This window comes from Enhydra lutris, unplaced genomic scaffold, assembly GCF_002288905.1.
Source record: "Enhydra lutris kenyoni isolate GAN:26980312 unplaced genomic scaffold, ASM228890v2 scaffoldscaffold85, whole genome shotgun sequence".
Classification (NCBI taxonomy): domain Eukaryota; kingdom Metazoa; phylum Chordata; class Mammalia; order Carnivora; family Mustelidae; genus Enhydra; species Enhydra lutris.
In genome coordinates, this window is record NW_019154169.1 from 4,392,606 (window position 1) to 4,403,788 (window position 11,183).

An 11,183-nucleotide genomic window follows, 5' to 3' on the forward strand; every position below is an offset into this window, starting at 1 on the left:
TCCTACACGATCTTCCTGAAGCAGTTCTTGCAGTCCGCCGAGACGTACTTCCTGGTGGGACACAGGGTGAACTACTGTATCTTCACTGACAAGCCAGAGTATGTTCCTCATCTCAGCTGACAGAAAGGGAAGCAGATCATCATCCTCGAGACCCCAAGCTGTGCCTGTTGGCAGGACGTCTCCACGCACCTCACGGAGACCATCAGCAATTTCTCCCAGCGGCGCTTCTGGCGGGAGATGGCTTACCTCGTGTGCGCGGATGTGGACGTGAGCTTCAGCGACCACATGGGCGTGGAGATCCTCGCCTCCCTGTTCGGGACTCTCCATCTCGCCTACCTTGGGCTCAATCAGACTGACTTCCCCTATGAATGCCGGCCTCAGTCACATGCCCATATTCCTGAAGATGAGGGGACTTTTATTCCATAGGGGTCTTATCTGGGGGGGTCAGTGTCAGAAGTTTACAGGCTCACCAGGGCCTGCCACGAAGCCATGACGGTGGACCAAGCCAACCACATCGAGGCCGTGTGGCATGATGAGAGCCGTCTGAATAAATACCTCCTTTCCCACAAGCCCTCCAAGGTCCTCTCCCCCTAGTACGGGTGGCAGAATCCTCGAATGGGTTATTCGAAAGCCCGACAATTCATCTTCTCCAAATTCATAAAGCGGAAAAGACTGAAAGCCTTGAAGACGAATTACAGTCTGAGAGCATGGTGAGCAAAACTTCCAGGAAGGGCTCAGAGACAAGCGAGGCTCAGCTCCCCGAGTCTTCCCCCTAAAACCCCCTGAAGGGTAGACTCTGCTGCCCTTTTCCTGCCTGTCTGAGGCCTAGAAGCACCGCTCTGAGCTTAGGCCTAACGCCATCCCCTCCCCTGTCCTCCTGAGACCACCAAACACACACATTTAAGCTGGGCTGATTCTTGGATTCAGGTACAAAGTCCCAGAGTGGCCGCCACCCTTAGCTTCTCACTGTGGGCTCCCACCGCCCTTTCAGATTGACCAGGGGGTGGTCCCAGCCTGTCCTGACAAAGGATCAGAGATGAGACCTTTCCCAGCTCTGCCACGCGACAGGGGACGAGGGGTGCAGACCCAGGAGCCTGCAAGCATGCCAAGTGAGGGGCAGGACAGGGGTGACCCAGGCCTGATGGGGGAACACTGGAGGGCACCCGCTGGCTGCAGAAGCTTTGGGGAGGAGCCGACTGTGTGCGAGGAATCCCTGGACTCAGTAGAAAAGTCAGCGAGGTGTCCTAGCACCAGAGCCCTCGGTGGCCAGCGCACCCTTCCCCAAGGCTCTGAAGGGCCGCCTGCCAGGGGGACAGAGAACCCGCGCACAAAGGGCTGGAGGGAAAGGCAGCGAGGGCAACTGTCCCGGTCCGTGGGACTCGCTCGTCTGGAGCCTCGCGCACTGGGCTGCAGTTGGTGGCAGCCGGTGAAGCGCGCGCTCCGTGGGGACTGTCCGGGACAGCGGGGATGGCTCCCGGGAAGCGGGCCGGCCTCCTGGGCGTCTGGCTCCGGACAGCCGCCTGGCGTCTGGGTCCTGGGTCTTCCGTTCTCTCCCTCGGGTCCCCGAGGGCAGTACCGGTCGCCTGGAGTACCGCGGCCGCGACCATCTGAGCTAGGAGCTGACTCAGCGGCAGTGCCGGATACAGCCTGATGCCGGGGAAGGTGGGGGACGCAGTCCCGGGGACTGGGGGACCCAGCGCTCCAGGAAGGCGGAGGCAGGGGCAGTGCCCGGGGTGCTTGGCGGGTGCTGGGGGCGGGGCGGTGAGGGACCCCGGACAGAGCAGCATCCGGCGCGAGGGCCGCCAGCCGCGTCCTTCCAACCGCCACGAACCGAGCCGTTATGCCAGGCCCCCGCCGCCGCCCGCGGGGAGCGCAGGGCGCCGGGCCCGACCTCTGGGAGTCTCTCTGGGGCCGCCCCTCAGCTGCTGCCCTGGGAAGGCCCGAGCCCGCAGTAGGAGCGGCGCCCCTGGGCTGGCTTCCCAGGCAGCGCCCCGGGGCTCTGACGCGCCCCGAGGCTGCGCCCCACATCACCCTTTCCTGGAGGCCAGAGCCTCTTCTCTTAGCTTTATAGGTTTGGCCAAACCATATGGGAGGCCTAGAACTTTCCTCAGCTCACACAGGCAGTAGTGGCCCTGCCAGGGCTTGACCCAAGCTGTCTGATTCTACAGATCAGCCTGGACCCACCAGACCCTGGTGACTCCCCATCACTTACACACCAGGTGGTCCTTTTTTTTTTTTTTTTTTTCCCTTAAGACCTTAAGGTACTTAGCTAGGGGCACAACTCCTCTAAGTGGGCCTTGACCAACGGGGGCCTCAGGCTATGTGAGGATGTGGGCAGGGACCACAGCTGTCAACACATCTCCATGGCAGAGCTCTCTCGTGATTGCGTCTTGCAGCAAACCACAGGGCTGGCTGGGAGCTGTCTTCTTCCAGGGCCGGGATGGGGGAGGCCCATCAGGTGGGCACAGGATCCCCTCTCCTGAAAACTCTTATGCCCCAAGGGCACCAACATTTCACAGAATAACCCCATAGATGAGGTTTCAGAGTCCTAGTCAATGGACAATTGACCAGTATTAACTTCTCTAGGCCACAAACACGGTATGCATCTCCATATATGAGGTCTTTCTAAATTTCTCTAGGCAATATATTGCACTAGTGGCCAACACTGAGGCCTCTGGGTCAGATTCAACCCATAGCCTGTTTTTGTAAGATGAGAGAGTGAAGAACCATGCCTTGAATTTCTCATTCTTTTCCGTCTGCAGAGAGTAACAGCGGTCAGCATAGCACTGTCAGTCATTTCTTGTCTTGGGAAGACTTGGCAGACGACTACACAGCTGTCTGTGAATGATCTCCCAGGTCCAAGGTCAGGAGACACACACCAGGTGGATGCAGGATCTAGCCTGGCTTAAGATCTTTACCCAAGGGCACCCACATCCCTTATAATAATTCCATGGCCCATCATTCAGGATCCTGACTGAAATGGACAACGTAGCAGTGTGACCTTTTCCCGTGCACAAGTAGGATATATGGATCTGTACGTATATTGTATGTATACATTACACGCGTGCTGGTGTTTGGTAGCACACAGACAAAGCAGTTGCCTTTTGTATGTCGACCTTGACACGGGAAACTGGCTCACTTCATTTCTTCCTTCCTGTAGTTTCTTTGTAAACGTGTAGATTGGGTTTTCTACATGCACAATCACGTTCTCTATGAGAACGGCACTTTTGCTTCTTTTTAAACGTGTACGTCTATGAGTAGTTCCCTTACCTTTGACATAAGCTCCAAAATCCAGGAAAATATTGAGCGGAGACAAGTGGAGACAAAGGTCATCCTTTCCCAGTTTCTGATCAGAGGTAAACACATTCGTTGTGCCGTTAATTGGAGTTTTTTGGTAGATGGGCTTTATCACACAACTGAAACTCTCCCAGTCCTATCTTGCTGAGCCTCTGAAAGGGGAGTCAATTTTGTCAATTGCTTTTCCCACAGCCATTCAGAGGATCCTATGACTTTCCCCCCTTGGTCTCTTAATCTGGTGATCATACATTAATGCATTACTAATCACTCAGAGCAACCTTACATTCTTGAGAAAAAGCCCACTTAATCATGCTAGATCATGCTTGTATATTTGGGAGGATCTGACTTCTGAGAAGGTTATCAAAGATTTCTAGGGCCATCAGAGGCATTCTCCTGTCCTTTTGTTTCTGGTGAGTTTGGGGCTGAGGGTAACTAACCCTGGGTTCCTAGAGTGGGTTAGCAAGAGTTGCGTCATTGTCTATTTTCTGAAAGAATTTGTGTAGCACTGTTAATAATGTCATTAGAGGTTTTCTAGAGTTCATCAGGGAAAAACACAAAACATTTGGAGGCAGAAATGTCATCCTTGCGAGGGGCTTGTGGTCCTTTGTTACCATTTTCCTGTCTTCCAGTTGGGTTGTCATAACTCCTCTGATGTTCATAAAATTTGAATTCTCTTTTAATTTCTCCTTCAGTCACAGTAGGGGTTTGTGAGTTTTATCAATCTTTTAAAAATACCTCTCTTGGGTGCCTGGGTGACTCAGTGAGTTAAAGCCTCTGCCTCAGGTGATGATCCCAGGGTCCTGGGATCGAGCCCCGAATGGGGCTCTCTGCTCAGCAGGGAGCCTGCTTCCCTCTCTCTCTGCCTGCTTCTCTGCCTACTTGTGATCTCTCTCTCTGTCAAGTAAATAAATAAATAAAATCTTTAAAAAAAAAATCCTCTCTCAGCTTAGTTTTCAGTGCTGTGTAATTTCAGTTTCTTATTTTGGATATTATTTAAGCCAATGGCTCTTGTCTAAGGATGGAAACTTGAATCATTATTTTTAATTCTTTCTTATTTTTTCATATAAACACATGAAACTACAAAGTTTCCTGACACACTTCGCCTTAGCTGTATCTCACACATTTTTACTTTCTCATTTTAATTATCATTTACTTTATTGTCCCATTTTTTTCTTATTTCCCTTTGACTCATTGGTTCTGAAAGAGCATGTTTTGCTTTATGTCTGGGTATTTGAGGATGCTCTACTCATCTTATTATTGATGCTACTTTACTCCTATTGTGGTCAGAGAGAATATTCTTCGTGGTGGGCAGTGGGTCGTGACTGCTCTTCCTTCCCTGCCTTTTCACATGGTATTTCCCTGACCTGAAAGTAGTCCTTCTCTACCAGCCCACTTGATTCTTCTCGAATGTAAAGTTCCATCCCTCCCACTCTTGGTTTTATGTCCTTCCTACCAGCTTCGAAATCCCCACCAGTCTCCCCTCCTCTGTAATATTTGGTTTATTCGTCAGACTCTCTCGATATCGTAAATTCATGGGCAGCAAGAGACGCCTTTAAACTCTGCGTCACGAGGGTGTGCCACAGTGTCAAGCATAGGGTCAGCCCCAAATAAATGTTCGATGAAAGAACAGGTAAGAAGCTGAGGGAAAGGCCGGCCTTTTTGCTTCCCCCCAGCTTCAGGTGGTTTTATGGGCTGCAAAATGAGTTAGAAAAGATTCTGTTTTCAGCAGTAAAGTCCAGTGGAGACACGGCCTGACTCCAAGGCCAGCCAAGCTTGAGTGACGTTCTAACTCTTGCATTTGACATATCAGAGGGTTCGACAGGAGGAAGACTTGCTTTCAAAATAGAACCTACCCAGCTGTTGACTGCATTAATGTGCAATCACCATATTAAGAGACTAAGGGGGAAAGCCATAGGATCCTCTCTTGGTTGCGGGAAAAGCAATTGACAAAATTGACTCCCCTTTCAGAGGAAAATGCTCAGTCAGATGCTTTAAGGCAGCACGAGAACAATATCTATATATTGATCCTTGACTGAAATTTTTCAAAAGTTATAAAACAGACTTGAGTTTTTCCTTATCCCCACCAAGCCAGTCCTCCCTGGGTGGCGTGTGAATGTGTGTGGATGCTTGGCGTAGTCCCAGTGAACGAGGACACTGAGCTACTTTCCACAGACTACAGTGGCACAGCGCGGTTGGCTTACACGGCAAGGCTGGTGTGTCCTCCGCGGAAGCCGGGCAGCCGGGGAGAAACGCAGAAGGAAGAGGCGAGGGAGAGCCATGCCCTGTGTCCGCCCCCGCACCTCGCTTCCCCCGGGGCTGCTGCCCCTGACACAGCAGACTGCAGAAGTCAGCTCCTGCTGCCTTAGCGGCACTGCCTCCCCAGCCTACTTCCCGGGCCACCGAAGCTTTGCACAGTGACGTTGGGCTCAACACATTGCCGCTTGTACAGGTCAATTCTGCTTCCCTCATCGAGCTGAAGAAGCCAAACACATGAGCAGAGGCCCGATTAACAAGAACAACGTATGTCCGTGTATGTTCTGTCTGGGAACGGAAGGTCAGGGCCCACAGAAGCCAACAGTGGGGAGGCCCGGGGCAGCTGCAGGCAGCAGTGGGTGTCCTGCCAGTTCTAAGACTAGAGGAAAACCGGCCTAGAGCTCGCGTCTTCCAGGCCAAGAGTGGAAAGCAGACCTGTTGCACGCTTGGTATTTACGGATCTCTCCCTTCTCTCCACAGTGCACCTTTCCAAGCCAGTGTGACCTCCGACCAGTGCCATCGGACCCACAGGCACGGAAACATGCACAAACACCCCGAGCTGTTGGGCCTCCGGCTTGCTCTAGGAAAACAGAAAACAGCTGGAGTTTGTTTGATGGAACTAGATGCACCTGAGCCTGTGTCCGGGAGAGCAAACCCGGGAGTGAGGGCCCGTGGCTGCTGCCATGTGCAGAGAAGGCTTTTGCTTCCTAGTTGCCGAGATCCTGGTTCTTGCAGAAGATGACCCACGGGTTGGTGGTCCCACCTTCATGTCCACAAGGAGTCCTGGGACAGATGACAAGGCTGCCGCAAGGCGAGGCTGCTCCTTGCTGGACCCGCTGAAGAGGCACCTGTGATCTGGTCGACGGGAGGCGAACGAGGCCCCGAAGCTCAGGTATTTTCTCAGTCGTGTGGGCTCCTACAAAGTCAAGGGGGACATCCCGGCCGGGAAGGCCCCAGTGGACTGAATGAAGGCCAGGCCCCAGATTTCTTCCTAAAAGTGACGTTGTCCCATCTGACTGCAGCCACGTGCTCTGGCCATGAGCCTCCCCAGCTGCTGCGAATGCTGGCGGAATGGGAAGTGCGCCCAAACACAGCTCGCGTGCTGTCGCTCCCACGGCGCTCCCCGTCCCCTGTCCGCACGGACGCCAGGTGCCCAGAATGTGTTCAGGGACAGTCTTTTCTCCAGCAACACCCATGGTGCCAGCCCCTCTGACGGCAACAGAGGTGCCCTGGCCCGGTGGCCCTGTCGTGTCTGTTGTCAGCGATGGTTTCTCTGCTGGAGGGACCAGTGTACTTGGCCTGGGGATTCCGGCTGGTGTGACTTTGGGCAGGAAGGACTGTGTCTCCCAGGGGAGGTTCTCTGTCTCCAGGTGGGACGGAGGCTCTGCAGGCTGGCAGGACTCTGGGGTTCAGGTCTCAGCCTCCCCCGGCATGAGGTTAGGTCCAGAGTGTCCCCCTCGGCCCTGCACTAAGGCAGAGTGCTTCAGTCCTGGAGGAGGGGCCTGGGGGGACACCCGGGCCCTAGAACAGTCTTTAGCCAAAGGACCCCCAGATGCCTTGAAAGGAAATGGTCCGGAGTCATGTTAGCAAAGCTGAGCCTTGCTGAGTGCCGGGCATCCCGATGATGGCCCCACTTCAGCAGATGAGGCTGGCTGCCGAGATGGCAAAGGTGGGACGTGGCAGTGTCCCGTGTGCCGAAACTGACCGAGCTCTGCTCCCACTGGGTGCCTGGGTTTCCGCAGAGGTTCAGACTGCCGCTTGTGCTGCGAGGCCAGGTTTCCCAAAGGGTGAGATGTAGCAAAGCAGCCGGGTGCGGGGGGCCGTCAGGAGGAGCCTGGGAAGAGGCCTGGTAGCCATATCAATTTCATCAGAGTCAAAGGCAGGCCTGGATGCCCAGTTGGCTGCCGTTCTGCCGGCTGGAAAGCAGGCTACTGCAACAGCAGGGATGGACCGGCTAGTAAAGTCGGGGCACTGGGGAGGGTGACTCTGCTCCTGCCCATCAGGGACCCATCATGGGACAGAAGTGTGGCTCCCGGGCTCAGGCAGAGGTTGAGAGTTGGGGCCGGGCTCCTGATTATAGGGCAGGTGGACTGGTGGAGACTGGACAGGTTCTGCCCTGGCGGGTCCCGGTTAATGAGGATCAACACAACAGTGGATCCTTAGGGAAAGCAGAAGGCAAAAGCCTGGGAATGGGGAGCTGAGCCCATGTGGTGACACCCAGTTCCAGAACACGTGGGGAGGTCACCAGTACGGAGGTGCTGACTGCCCCGGGGGAAGAGATGGGGAAGCAGGGATGGTTGGGCCAGTGAAAACTGAGGCACTGGTGGAAGTGGAGGAGGGACACGAATCTGGATGAACGGGTGGATGACCCCGGCTTGGGGAAAGGAGCTGGGTCAGGAAGTGAAGCTTGCTTTAGACTGCCCATGAAGAGCTGTGTTTGCCCTCTGATCCCAGGAACCCGGTATGTTGTTTGGATGTGCCCGACTGCCTACTCCTCCACGGAAAACTGCGCTGTGGAGCCCGATGCTTGTGACTCATCACTGGAATGTGTGACAGGAAAGGACTGTCCAGTAAAGAGGCGGAAGCAAGGGCACCAGAGGGCAAAGCGTGGGGCTCTTGGCCCTTCTCCAGTCCCTTTGGGATTTCTGCCCCTGGTTGTAGGGCTTGGGGACTGGCCTTCCTCCTCCTCCCCACCCCACCCCACCCTCCACCCCCCACCCCCGCATGTGGGCACACTCAGGACTGCTGATGCTTGTTGCCAGCAGCTGGGGGACCGCTGGGGCTCTGGGTCTGCGGTCTCCTCTGCACCTGGCCTGGGGCTGTAGGTGACGCACTCTGTGCCTCTTAGGTCCACTAGCCATTGCTCCCAGGATCAGAGGAAGCAGAACCTGCTCAGAGCGAGGCCCTGGAGCACCCCACATCTGGATGGTCTGGGGGCCTGGCTCACTCTAGGTCAGTGGGCGAGGAACGCCACCGGACCAGTTGAGGTTGGGCTCTTTCTGATGGGGACAGGTGCACCCAGAATCTGGGGATCGTTTCACTGGATGTGAGCCAAGGGATACAAGGAGTGACCCAGCAACACAGGGAGTGATTTTTCCTGGCCTCTTCCCTTCAGGCGGCCACCACGGGCAACACCCATTTCCCCTCACATCCTGCTTTTCCTCCGTGATGGTGGGTCTGGTTTCTGGAACATCTGCTTACAAGGGAGCTGTCTGTGGTCTGTTCTAGTCCTGGAGCAAGACAAGGACAGCCTTGTTGCAGTCCTGGAAAAGTGTGAGTCCTAAGCTTTGCCACCTGAGCTGTACTGTTTTCTGCAGTGGGGGCCATGAGGGTGCCCTAGCTTGCCCGGGTGCTGTACCCCACCACATCCCTCCAGGCAGCTGGCTTCTCTTCACTTCCTTTCACACATTTGACAAGTGACAAACAGCACGAACCCTCGGGGTCTCCAGGAGGTCCCACGTGGGAGTGAAGGCGGGGACTAAAGCTGGTATGTCTGATTCCAGAGCTCATGCATGCACCCCCCGACTGGAGCCCCCTCATCATGCAGGCATCATGGATGACCATTTCTCCAGTCCCGATGCCCAGCTCCCCGGCTCCCTGTGAGGATCCCCCACCGCCCACTAGGTCTGAGTTGGTTGCTCTCCTAAGGCCCACACAGGCCACCCTGGGCTCCAGGCTGCTCAGAAGGTGGAGGACAGAGGCAGTAGTCGCCCCGCATCATCCCGTGATGCATGTGTTGTAGCCCGTGGCCAGCCACACAGCTGGTCGTGGGAACTCTTCTCCCAGATGCAAGGACGTGAGAGGCGCTGCACCTAGGGGCAGAATTTGCTCAGCTCTCACGGCCTCAGGTCCCAAGGCACAACCTCTCCTGGTCACTTAACCCTGCTTTGCCTTTGGGAGAAGGAAATTCCCTCCAATTCCTGCTTTACCAGAGACCTTTTGGAAAGCTATGGTAAACTTCATCAATTACTTCCCCTACAGCTTTGAGAATGCAGATGGCTTTTCTCCTTCAGTCTCTTACTATGGTATATTGCACTGACTGCTTTTACATAGGAAACCAACCTTGTAGTTTCTGCTGCAAATTCCACTTGGTCATTCTAGAGGATCTTTTAAAATTTGGTTAGGATTGATTTTCTAGTATGTTCAAGATTGCCATATCTGTGTTTGTAAGGTATAGTAATCCGTACATTTATTATTATATTTTGGTAGGAAGGTCATGTTAACCTCATAGAATGGATTCGGAGAATGTGCCTCTATTTTCTGAGACTTTGTATAACACTGGTGAAATATCTGCTATGTGTGATGAAATTCACCAGGAGAAATCTTTGAACCTGCAATTTTCTTCCTAAAAAGGTGTTTATTATCACCTTATCCTTTGAATGTCTTCTAATCTGTAGCAGTGTCCCCCCTTTTCCCGGATATTGATAATTTGAAATTTCACTTTTTATTTCGTGATTAGTCTTAGTAGACACTTATCAATTGTATCAGTCTTCTACAAATCTAACTTTTGCTTTGTTAATTTTCTGTGCTATTTTCATTTCCATACCTGTATTTGTTATCTATTTCTATTTTGTAATTAATGTGCTTTCACTTCTCTGTTTTTAGGATGGAAACTTAAATTCCTGTTTTTAGATCTTTCTTATTTTTTAATATAAACACTTAAAGATGCAACATTCTTTTACGCACTGCTTTAGCCACATTCTATAAATTTTGATTTATAACCACTGGGTGGCTCAGTCTGTTAAGCATCTGCCTTCAGCTCAGGTCATGATCCTGGGGTCCTGGGATCAAGCCCAGAGTCAGATTTGGACTCCCTACTCAGTGAGGAGTGTGCTTCTCCCTCTGCCTGCCACTCCCCCTGCTTGTGTTCTCTCTCTCAGTCAAGTAAATGAGTAAAATCTTTTAAAAATTTTTATTTGCGGGATGCCTGGGTGGCTCAGTGGGTTAAGCCGCTGCCTTCGGCTCAGGTCATGATCCCAGGGTTCTGGAATCGAGTCCCACATCGGGCTCCTTGCTCAGCAGGGAGCCTGCCTCTCTCTCTGCCTCTGCCTGCCTCTCCGCCTGCTTGTGTGCTTTCTCTCTCTCTCTTTCTGACAAATAAATAAATAAAATCTTTAAAAAAAATAAAAATTTTTATTTGCTTTGTTTAAGTTATCATTCAGTTTAAATTATTTCTAACTTTTTATTGTTCCTTCTTTGACCCATTGGTTATGTGAACATATGTTTTCCTTTATTTCTAAATATTTGCAGATTTTCTAGATATTTTAGTTATTGGTTTCTGCTTTAATCCTGTCGTGTTCAGAGAAAAGGCTATGTATGATGCTCAACTTTGGAAATTTGTCGAGACATTGTTTTTGACCCAATAAATGCCTAACTCATGAACATTCCAGATTTTCACTTGAAAAAGAAGTATGTTCGACCCAGCAGTTGCACTACAAGGTATTTATCCAGAGGATGTAAACATAGTGATCTGAAGGGGCACATGCAACCCAATGTTTATAGCAGCAATGCCCACAGTAGCCCTACTATGGATACTATGTCCATACTATGGACATACAGATGTCTATCAACAGAGGAATGGATAAAGAAGAGGTGGTATATATACACAATGGAATAATATCCAGCCATCAAAA

At 52.3% G+C, this 11,183-nt stretch overlaps 1 pseudogene; it reads left to right on the forward strand.

Moving 5' to 3' along the window:
• On the forward strand, nucleotides 1-594 carry LOC111161388 (annotated as a pseudogene).
• The last annotated feature ends 10,589 nt before the right edge of the window (nucleotides 595-11,183 follow it).